Below are 11,448 nucleotides of genomic sequence, written 5' to 3'. Positions count from 1 at the left end.
ACGTCCACGCCGTTGTTCCTGGGTAGTGCTAAGAGTAGTAATTTCTATTAATTTCGGCTAAAAATTTCGTCCGCCATCTTGGTCCGCCATCTTGGATCCGCCATTTTGAATTTTGCAAATCTGACTTCAGATTCGTGATCAGCAACCCCAAAAACCCTCGTAAACTTAATTTGGTGCAAATCGGTTGACTAAAATTTTTGTCCGCCATCTTGAAAATTTTAAAACAGCCAAAGTTATATCTGAACGTAAAATTTTCCGCTTTTTCATTTTCCGGTGTCAAAAAGGGGGGTTTCCATTAAAAAAAAAACCACTTCCGGTTGAAGTAACCCATTTTCGGTCAAAATCAAAAGTTGAAAGGTACGCCATTTTGGTTCCCCCTCGAAACCCTACAACTTTTAAATGAAACTTTTTTCGATTCCTGGCCACACAAACGAGTTATTGGAGGTGATAGATTCAGATGACTCACCCTGTACATGAAAAAAGTAAATGTAATTATTTATAACTATTAAATTAATGAAGAATAAAAAATCGAAATTTAAATTGGTAAGGTACCCTAAAAAATTTTTTTAATTTAAAGAAATATATTTTGTTAAATATAATTTTTTACTTAAAAAAATATTTGTTACATTTTAGAAAACATGTAATAAATATAAATTAATATTTATTATTTATAAGATAAGCTGTGTTTTATGCGAGACTTCGCGAAAGAATTGTCTTGAGGAGAACACAATTTCTGGACCGCTTTGAAAAGAGCGCGAAGGCGGGATGTAGGAGGCGGGAAACGCGACGAAGGATCGGGATATTGACGATGAATAGAAAACGTGAGGAATGGAAACAAGAAAACCAGAACGATTTGATTTGAGAGACTGTTGGAGATTGAACAGTTTTTGTAAATAATGTTTAATGCCTTCTTGAGCTCTCACAAAGAAACGTAAACAATTGTCACATTGGGCGCCAAGATGACGTGGTACCTCGGCGATAGAACAATGACGAGAATGCTGGAAGCCCAATCCGTCCGTTTGATGGAAATGAGATCTCCGATAGACCTAGCTGGGCGGATGGAGATGTAGTCGTGTTCCTTTAGATGTCAAGTATATGGACTATTGTCGGCGACCCTCGATACGGCGCACGCTGTCCTTAACTCTCGGAATGAGTTCGCCGATGAGACGCGATAATTGTTAGCGAGTCGGCGGTACCCGATACGACCCAGAATGCAGAGAACTCACTGAACTTTAATCCAGAATGACCTGATTGACTCGGCAACCGCGTTTACATACGAATTCTCTGACGAGGAATCGGCGACTAGAGAATATTGACAGCAGCCGAAATTAAAGGTTACGATTCGAGTATTACTTCAAAACGGTAACGGTAATGCCCGAATTAACAAAGCCGCGAGATTATATCGATAGACAAAAGAGACAGTTATCGAGGTGTCAGAGAGGGAGATCGCTGCGCGGAACGCGACGCCTCGCGACACGCGCTCAGGATGAGCATCACGATGTCCGACTCCGAGGCGAACATGCGCGACGCATGAGCAGCCGCAATTCTTTTCGATCCGATCCTTAACAAGCTGTAAATTATTGAATTTCTAGATAAAAGAAGATTTGACTTTCTTAAAATATCTATATGAAAGAATAAGCAAATAATTTCCTTACAAGAAAAAAAATTAGTTTTTTAAGTGTAAAAACTATGTTTAAATATATATTTACTTGTTTTAAAAGTAAATAAAATACAAGTAAATTTAATAGTAATAAAATATAAGTAAACCATTTTATAAATCTAGATACATTATTTTCTGATTTTAAAAGTATCTTTTTTGTGTTTCAAATTAAAGTTTTTATTATCAGAAAACAATTTATTTAAATTTACAAAGTGATTCTTTTGTACTGATGTAAAATTGATTACTTTTGTAATTCCTCCTTCTCTCTACTTGCCAATACTTTTCACCATTCTTATGTAAAATCTTGCTTCTTTCCCATCAATATTATTTTGCTTCTTGATCATATCTACTAAGTTTTCATCATTCAGTTTCACTTCTTCACCATCAATATTTATAACTTTTAACTTTGGTTTTATCTTTTTCGGTTCCATGATCTCGCAGTCTTTGTCTAGCTTCTCACTTACTGTGTCGTTCAGCTGTTTTATTTCTCTTTCATTCTTACACTCAAGTATAACCGATTTTTTACCTCCTTTCCTGAGTTTTGTTATTCCTATAGCTAAGTTTTTTATATCTACTTTTTCTTTTACCATTTTCCTGGTGGTTTCGCTCTCCTGTTCCTTTTTTGGCTTAACAATCAATACGCTTTTTTTCTTTTCTTTCACTGCTTTACTATAACTTCTTTGTCCACTCCCCGTCACTTCAGCGGTTCCTTTTTGTATATTTTGTTTCAGTTCTTCAAATTCTCGTTTGAATGTTGTTAACTCTTCCCGAATTATTTGTTTTATCATCATTTTGCTTTTACCCTTGCACGCTACCTCGTCCTTCATCTCTTTAACTGTTGACAGAAGTCAGTCTATCTTCATATTCGATTGTTTGCTGCCACCCGATGTATTTACTGCTGCTCCTATAGATCCAGTTAATCCCAATCTTTCCCTTCTAGATGGTCTCTTTGTCTTCATTTTTTCATTTTCAACAACAATTTCCATAAACGGACCCTCGCATTTTACTGCCTCTTTGTCTTTCATAATTTTGTGTTTACTTACGCATCCTGGATGGCAAAAATCTTATACACGTTCTGCATTATAGAACCACGCTTTTTACTTCTTTTCTGCGTGCAAAACATCGGTACTCAGCGTATTCGGTTCCACTCATATCGATATTACCGAAAGATATCACCGACATATCGATACCGATAGATAACAGTGCCTCTTGTTAATTCTCCAATTAGACACCTTCGCGGTCGGACTCACTCATCCACGTTGGCACCTTGTCTATTCGTTCATTTCTTGACCCGGATTAGTATATAATAAATATCGATTTTACTTACAATTTAATACATTCCGGCTAGATAACACCACTCTGTGAACCTTGACTATACCGGAAACTCTGCAGCAAGTTTAGCACTAATCAGTCTTCTCTAACCACCATAAAAAAAACTATGACTTTCACGGAGCGATGTGACACACGTCCAGACGTCGAGAGGGAGAGAGGGAGAGAGGGGGAAGAGAGAGGGAGGGAGACCCCTCCATGCCGCCATTTTAGCGTGATGGTGAAGAGAAAGAATTCTAGCTAATCCGATGAAGGCACGGTGGCAATACCTTCTGATTTTGTCGGAAGGGAAGCTACCTGAGGATCGCTGACGAACGGCAGCTTAGGGGAAGGAAAACCTCTACAGAAAATCGGACCGCGGGGAGTTGCAGCCTTGCGGATGCTATCAGGGGAGCCTAGTAGAAGGAGGAGGGCATACTAGGTGGCAGCGGGACGCCGTGCGTTCGAGATCTGCGTATTTTTTTGTTCCAGAGAGAGAAAAATATCGAGAGCGCGGTCCTGCTAGGCCGGGACTCGAATCCGGGTGTATATCAGTTGGACACGGGGAAGTTGGACACAGTCCAATCATAAGTCGCTGTTCCAAGGGACCCTACAAATGTCTCTAATCACACGGTGCTGTAATTGGCTGTGTCCAAATGCACCGTGTCCAAGTGCACCGCTCCCCTCGAATCCTGGTTTTTCGCTTGCCGGGCGACTGCTCTAAACCACTGAACTACCTAACGTTCCACGCTCACGATACTCTCCTCTCCCTAGATAACCGTTCGGAAGCGACATCTCTGGCGCGATCCCGAGCGCACGGCGACTACAGAGAGAAACAATTTTACTGTACCAAATGGTACAGCTGTCAGTCTCTCAAGGTCAAAGGTTACTATCCTTTAAGACCTGCCACCGGAGAATCCGGTGCACGACAAGGGCCCCTCACTGCAGGGGCGGCCGAGTCCCTTATGCCAGCACGGCAACCGGCACTCCTCGGAGGCAGGGAGCGTACAGCCGCTGATGTCTCCTTAGGCCCGACCAGGGGGTGTGTGTGAATGGCTGAGTTAATGAGATGCGGCTGGACTCCTGGAGGATATTCCTTGGAGACTAACCAAGGGGGGAATAGTAGCCCCCTCCCTATGCTGGCTGAAAGAAGATGTCAAGTACCTGATCTCTGCGGCGTACTAAGGGCAACCGTAAGTCCCGGGTGAAACCGGACAAAGATCCCAGGAAACCGCATGTTTAACATGAGAAGAACCACTACCTTTCAGTCAGCGAGTTAAGACAAGGGTTGAACCTTAGAGCCTGGGCGCATATATGGAGAATTACTCAGCCAATATTTCCTTATATCCGACGTAGGAAGGAATAAACGCCGTCTAGCCCTGGGTTTGGAAGAGCAGCTGGGCGGATTGGCGCGCTTCCTCTCCTGTAGGTGACGTAAAATCTTTAGCATCATTTATAGCGCGGGCCTATCCCGTAACATTTTTTAGTAGAGTGACTTTTTTGCACAGATAGGGGTGCCTCCCTGACAAACCGCTTCTCGGTTTCCGTGCAACGTGACTATGAATTTTTTCTTACCGAGTGTGACGGCTCAGTACCGAGTCGTCACGAATCCGTCCGACTGAACATCAGTCGGATGGGAAACAGGCGCTTAGGCGCCATTTAAATCTACCACCACTTCGCGCAACGGAGCGTTTCCGCGCCGCACCGCATTCCGACTCTCAATCGTGAGAGTATATTACGCGACGCCGCGCGAACGAAGTCAGATTCTGCTGAGGTAGTCAATCCGCTTCCAGTCCGACTACCGAAGCTCGCGAGACTTCTTGCCTTCGAAGACGAGCCTCCTCGTCACTATCCGCGAGCCTACTCGCCTCTAAACCGTCAACGAGAATACTCGTTCCCAGCACGTAGTTCCACGAGCATTCTCGTACCTTCTTCGCCATCGAGCATACTCGACGATGAAGATCCTAGCGAAGAGCTTTCTCGCATCTATTTCACGGAACGAGACTTCTCGTCCTCATGCATTATCGCGGGCCACGTTGCTATCTACTCCAAACAGTAGAACATAGATCGCCACAAATTCAATTGTATCCAGCGCCGCTAAATTACGAATACTTTCTCAACGATTACTAAGGATCTTCCATAGGATAGGGGTGCGGACTGCCGTGTCTCCACCAGGACTTCGTGGTTTCTACGCAGCGATCTCACGAGTTGCGACAACACCACACGCGAGTGCGAAAGCGCCGTGAACAATTAATAAAACCCGATATCTGTAACTATCGTACCGTTCGGGGCTACGTCCCTCACATATCGTTTATTTCATTTTATTGTTTTGTTATTTCGTTCCTAAGCATATTTATAAATATTACATATTTATTCAGGCCCAAAGCTTATTTATTCCTACACGAACCCGACGAGCATAAATCCGTGGCAATTCTTGAGCAACGGGTTATCGTCGCACGAGGAAAGGGGCCCTCTTGACGTAGGTCCGCCATGATGGAAAAACCGGATAATTAAATCTATCTAGCAAGCGTACTAGCAAATTTAAACTCACTTCCTCAAGCTTCTGGCCTATTTTTAAGTGAAGAGGAGGAGCGCTTCTTCTTGAAAGAGGAGCGAAGGGCCTTCACCAGCGATGATGCTCGGTCCCAAACACCTTCCCTGAGGCTTAAAGACTCTATTGCACAAAAAAGATTTTTGCGAGATGTTGGGACGCGGACGAAAATCCCCGACCCCAAGGCATGTACGGGCACAGCGTCCCGGAAGCCGAGCCCGTGCTGCTCTAAGATACAACCGGCCGCCGACCATCAAGCGGCCAGCGTGGGGAAAGTTCACCTACGCCCTCCTCCCTGTTTGTTCTGTCCCCCCAAGTCCCCGAGAGCCCCGGTCTTGCGTCTAACACCGGTTTCTGGTGAGATTGGGGCGGAGGGAGGAGGAGGAAAAAGAAGGCCAGAAAGACCAAAGGCCCCACTTCTTACCAACTCACTAACTATGTGTCGGGGTTTGAGGGGGGTGACGGGATAGACACCCGCTAAGGTGTTTCAGGTGCTTCGAACCTGGACACGTGGTGGGCCAACGCCAGGGCACCGCGGACAGAAGTTCGCTATGCCACCGCTGCGATCGCCGTTGCCACCGCTCCGCCGAGTACAGCGCCCTGGCGCCGGGGCTGGTCGCCCAATAGAGCACCGGCTGGGCGGCCTGTCGTGCAAAAATACCTCCCATAAAACAGGAGGAGGTAGGAAAAACAAAAAGAAAAGGTCAGGCAAAAACAAGGGTTGAACCCCTGCCCGAGAAGAGGCTGCCGGGACGGCTATGCAGAAGCCCCCTGTTCCGGCGAAGAAGAGCCCCCCTGCAATGAGAAGAGCTCTATCCACTCCCACAAAGAGGAGAGCGGGCGTGTCCGGGGCCACTTAAGACGAGCCGACCCTCCCACAGCGGAAGAATAAGTGACAGTGGAAGGTCGAGAAGGGGGGACGGAGAGCGCCCTCCGATAACCGGTGAGGGGGAGGGGATGGAAGTGGAGCCTGAGGGGACCGAGGCTTCATTCACTGATGTCCGCTTTCCTCCTCAGGAGGAGAAGATTTCCGCCGTCATCACGCAAAGGGACTTGGAGGAGGGCGTGGCGGGTTGCCACATCGGCATGTCCTATCCCTTAAGAGCCCAGGGCAATCTGGGCCGTGGCCGCAAGGCGCAAGCTTTTATTGCGCAAGTCCTGGCGGAACGCGAGCTGGATATGTCCGTAGTCGCCGTGCTCTTCTGGGTGCCGCGAGACAACCCTTATTGGGCCGCGGCGTCCGGGGGCTTGGCGGTTATTACATGGAGCGCGGCGAGCACCTCCCGGGCAGCGGGAGAAGCCAAAGACCAGGTCATATATTTGTGATCCAATAAGGTCTCCAACTGCTTATCCATCGTCCAAGTGGAGACAAGTTCAACGGCTTCTGGTGCAGCCCAGATTAGGTCAATGATCAACGTGCCCCCAAGGATATCCAAAAGATGTCCTCCGACTTCCTGTGAAGCAGCAGGAGGCCGGACGCCTCCGCCTATTCCTCCAGGACCCGGCTCCGGGGATACGATTGGCGAAGACGCCCGTCCCACGCGGAATTATAGATGCTAAAGTCCCCGGCGACAACGACGGGTTGGAGTCCGCAATGATGGATGAAGTCTCCGACCCCGTCAAGGTTCCCCTCGTACGCGGGCAAAGCACAGTTACCATCATGGGAGTGGGTATATATATCCCAACGACGGAAATTAGCTCTCACTTCACTGCGATTACTGCACCTCCTCTCACCGGTCTTTTTAATCGGAGGGGAATTTATTGCCACTCTTGACCAGGACCCGTCGGAATGCCCCTATAAAATGGTCGTAAACAAATTGCGACCATGGGCGCTCCCTGTTACTGACTCCATGGAACCTCGAGCTTTTGAGAGTGGTCAGCACCCTGTTCCCTCAGAGAAACGGACCGTCCTCTCTTGTCGACATCCCAGAAGGGGACGTCGACTGGACGGAAGTGCTCGAGGTCTCCGGTTTGGATTTCGCAATGGCTGGAGAACGACTAGGGATAACAAAAAATTCCAGGGCATTGATGGCATTCTTGGTCGTGCCTGGGTTCTGGCCCTCGCCAGGCCTGAGGATCTGTCTGCGTCGCTGAGGCATCTCTTCTCGAGGTGCCTCAAGCGGGGGATATTCCCTCGAGACTGGAAGAGGACGAGGCTAGTCTTTATTCCCAAGATGAGCGAAGTAGCGGGCAGTCCTTCGGCTTATAGGCCAATATATCTGTTGGACGAGACGAGGAAGATACTAGAATGCATCATAGCTAACCGCCTCGTTCAATATTTGTCCCTGAAGGGTTCCGATCTCCATAATGTCCTGTACAGTTTTCATACAGAGCGCTCCAACACGGATGCGATCATGCACGTCCGTGGTGTCACCAAAAGTGTCATGAAGAACCGGGGCGGGGTGTTGCTGGTAGTGTCGCTTGATAACGTCAATGCGTTTTACACTCTGCCCTGGGAAGCGGGGAAGGGGGCTCTGGAATACAATAGAGTTCCCCTCCATCTGCGGAAGGTAATTTGGGACTACTTCAGGGATCGAGAATTTACCTATGAAACCATACGTGGGATCCCAGGCTGGAGGACATGCCGATGTCCCAGACGGGTTCGTGTTAGGACCGCTCCTGTGGGACATAGTCTATGATGTCGTGCTCCACATGTCGCCCCCCCCCTCATCGCACTGTTACGCAAACGACATGTTAGTACTTGCTGGGGGGATGACTGGGGAGAGATCCTCGCCCTCAGTGAGATCGCCGTGGTTTGCGTCGTCCGATCCATCGGTCGGCTAGCACTTAGGATGGCGCCCTAAAAAGCGAAGGCGATTTTCAGCACAATGGGAAAAGTGAGACGCTCCCCCGGCCATCATCCCGGTGAACGGAACCCCTGTTCCTGTAGAGCCCCGGATGAAATACCTGGATCTCCTGCTGGATGGCAGGTGAAGCTTCGCCGCTCACATAGAGAAGGTGGCCTCCAAAGTGTCCCGCGTGGGCAATGCCCTCGTGGGTACATGAAGAATCTTGGAGGTACGCGATGGAAATTCCGCCGCCTTTACTACCGATGTGGTAGGACCGGTGGTCCTATATGTGGCGCCGGTCTTCGCGGGCGCCTTGCGAGACTCCGATCGCTGCAAATCGTTGCTTCGAGCAGTCATGCGGCCGGTAATCATGCGGACCACCAGATGCTACCGCACAGTGTCATATGAGGCGGCAGCGGTCATGGCTGGACTCCCCCCTCTGAAGTTACTCGCCGAACAGTATAAGTTTACATACTCGTACCTGGCGAGGCTCTAGAGAGAGGGGGAGAAGATAACTAGGATCAAAGTGGTTGCAAGCATTAAGGCAAAGTGCCGGACTACGGTCCAGTGGGCCGAGTACTTGTCGGCTCCGGATCGTTTGGGGCTCGCAATTCGGAGGCCATCAGGCCCTGCCTGGTCGAATGGGCAAGCAGACGGGGAAGAGGGTTGACCTTTCGGCTAGTGCAAGTGCTCACCGGGCACGGTTGCTGCTGAGAGTACCTGTGCCGAATCGGATGGGAGGTCACAGCGCAGTGTCACCACTGCGACAGCGACCGAGATACGGCGTAGCGCACGTTGGCGGGTGTATATCAGTTGGACACGGGGCAATTGAACACAGTCCAATCACAAGTCGCTGTTCCAAGGGACCCTACAAATGTCTCTAATTACACGGTGCTGTGATTGGCTGTGTCCAAATGCACCGTGTCTAAGTGCACCGCTCCCCACGCTGGCAGAATGTCCGGTGTGAGCAGAACAGCGCCGTGCTCTGGTCTCCGGACTCAGGGGAGACCTCTCTTTTCTCACTATCATTCAGAAGATGGTGGGTAGAAGAGGAATTTGGGGTCGTGGCCTCCTTCTGCGAGGAGATTCTTATCTAAAAGGAGGCCGCGGAGCGGGTTCGTCGGGGGCAGGCTGTCTCCGAGTAAAACACAACCGCTTTCGGAAGCGGGGGCAAAGGGCGAGCGTGACGACGCCCACCCAGTACCCGTCAGAGAAAGAGAGAGAAAGAGAGAGAGAGAAAGAGAGAGAGAGAGAAGGGAGGACGCCGCGGGTGATCACGTTGGAGCGACTAACTCCCTAGGATCGACCCAGGCTTTCCCCCCTTCCCCGACGGCCTTTCATGGGAGTGGTAATCGGGGGCCAACCGGGGTAGCGGTACCACCCGGGGAGCCGGGATTACTCTGCCTTATTCATGGTGGGGAACCCGGATCGGGGGGAGGGTTAATCCACGCGGCGGCTTTTAAACACGGAGTCGCCGCGTAGGGAGTTGGGACCCTCTCGCCCTTTTAAGAGCCAATAGGGGGTTTCAACAGGGAAGAAAATAGGGAGGGATCAACGCACTTAGTGGCTGCAAAATGGAGTCGCTGCGTTGGAAATTGGGACCCCTCCGCTCTTATAAAGGTGGAGGACCCAGGGGAAAATAGACTGGGAAGGGGGGAGTGGAATCCGTTCTGGAGGACGAACTACTCTCCGCCCTTAGATTTAGGTGGCCAAGGGAGAGCGGGGCGGGTTTCCTCTGCTCCCCTATTCAACAAGGGGACAGAGTGACCCGGGCGGCAAGATATAATGCCGCTAGGGAACCTGGGACCTCCCTCGATCAAATTTGGGGGAGCCGATTAGAAGGGCGTTGACTAAGTCACCCCGTGGCATGGTGTCGGGGAAGTATACCAACAGTAGTTTGACTCCTCATTATGCCCCAAAGAAGGCATCCAGCAGGGATATTAGTCGGTCGACTCCCTTCCTGCGCAGGGAAGAGGGATAATCCCACATAATCCACGGATCCCCCGAAAGGATCGCGGATATGAATAAAGCATTTCCTCTGTCTCACTAAAAAAAAATTAGAAAGAAAGAAAGAGGGAGGTCCGGCTTGTTAGGTTTGACGAGTCGGTTCTCCCTGAGGAGTTTTCGGAGACTTTGGCGGCCTGCGGCGGGTGTGGCGTGTGGGTGGCGCTCATAAAGAATATCCCCAACGTATGGCCTGCGTGTCATAAAAGACGACTAAAAGGCTCTCATGGTTGGGTTGCTGCGCCCATGTATATTAGGGATTGGAGGGGGTGCACTTACGGAAGTAGTACCTAAAGGTCCCTACAGCAGGGGAGCGTGCTGGATACGTTATACCTATACGGTACCCGCCTCTCGGGTGGGCAGTTGCGCCCGGAAGTATCCGGAGAAGGGGTTTGCGCTTGGTTCGTCCACGGGTCGGCCAATGCGGGTGACCTGATTCCATAGCGGGGACGGTCGGGTCCCTAAAGCCAGTGTGGCAACCGGTCTATCTTTGGTGGACCAATGCGTCCGAGAATATTAGGGATCGGAGCGGCCGGTTTGTGCGCATTGGGCGGCCGGTCGGATCGGCTTCTACAGCGGATGGAATGAGTGCTCGGGGGCAACGATTGCGACATTTTAAAGTTGCGCTCTTGAGCGGCGTAGGCAGCTGGCGCCGACGGCGATGCGCGTCATGGGTGGATCGCAACAACTTTTCGCCGTTGTCCGTTCATGGGACCAACCGCGTGGCGGCATCCCCCCTCGGTGCCCGCATTGTCGGAGGTGCGAGACCCTTAAAACCGGCTCGGAACCCATTGCCCCTGTGCGTATTCCCGAGGGCCCGTGGCATATGGTGCTTACCAGCGAGTACGCTGGGGCCCGCTCCGGACTTAGTTCCGGGGCGGGTGGAGATCCGCCGGGCACCAGAGCCGAGGGGGGAAGGTGGAATCAATTCAAGATGAATGATACTAATATCGGAGTGGGGAGAAAAGGAGAGAGGAGAATCAGCGTTTGCCGGGGGGAGTGGCAAGGAGTTAGAAACGGCGTCTCAAGAGTTGACACACAACAAGGTGCTCGACGACGTGTCCGACGTAGCAGACAGCGTCCGAGGGTGCTCCGTCGATTTAGAAAGGCTCCGCCGTAAATCGCGGAGCTTGGGG

The sequence above is a fragment of the Odontomachus brunneus genome, unplaced genomic scaffold (genome assembly GCF_010583005.1).
Source record: "Odontomachus brunneus isolate Ranch 3 - 2012 unplaced genomic scaffold, Obru_v1 Obru_scaffold_089, whole genome shotgun sequence".
NCBI classification, from domain to species: Eukaryota; Metazoa; Arthropoda; class Insecta; order Hymenoptera; family Formicidae; genus Odontomachus; species Odontomachus brunneus.
This window is presented reverse-complemented; position numbering follows the sequence as displayed.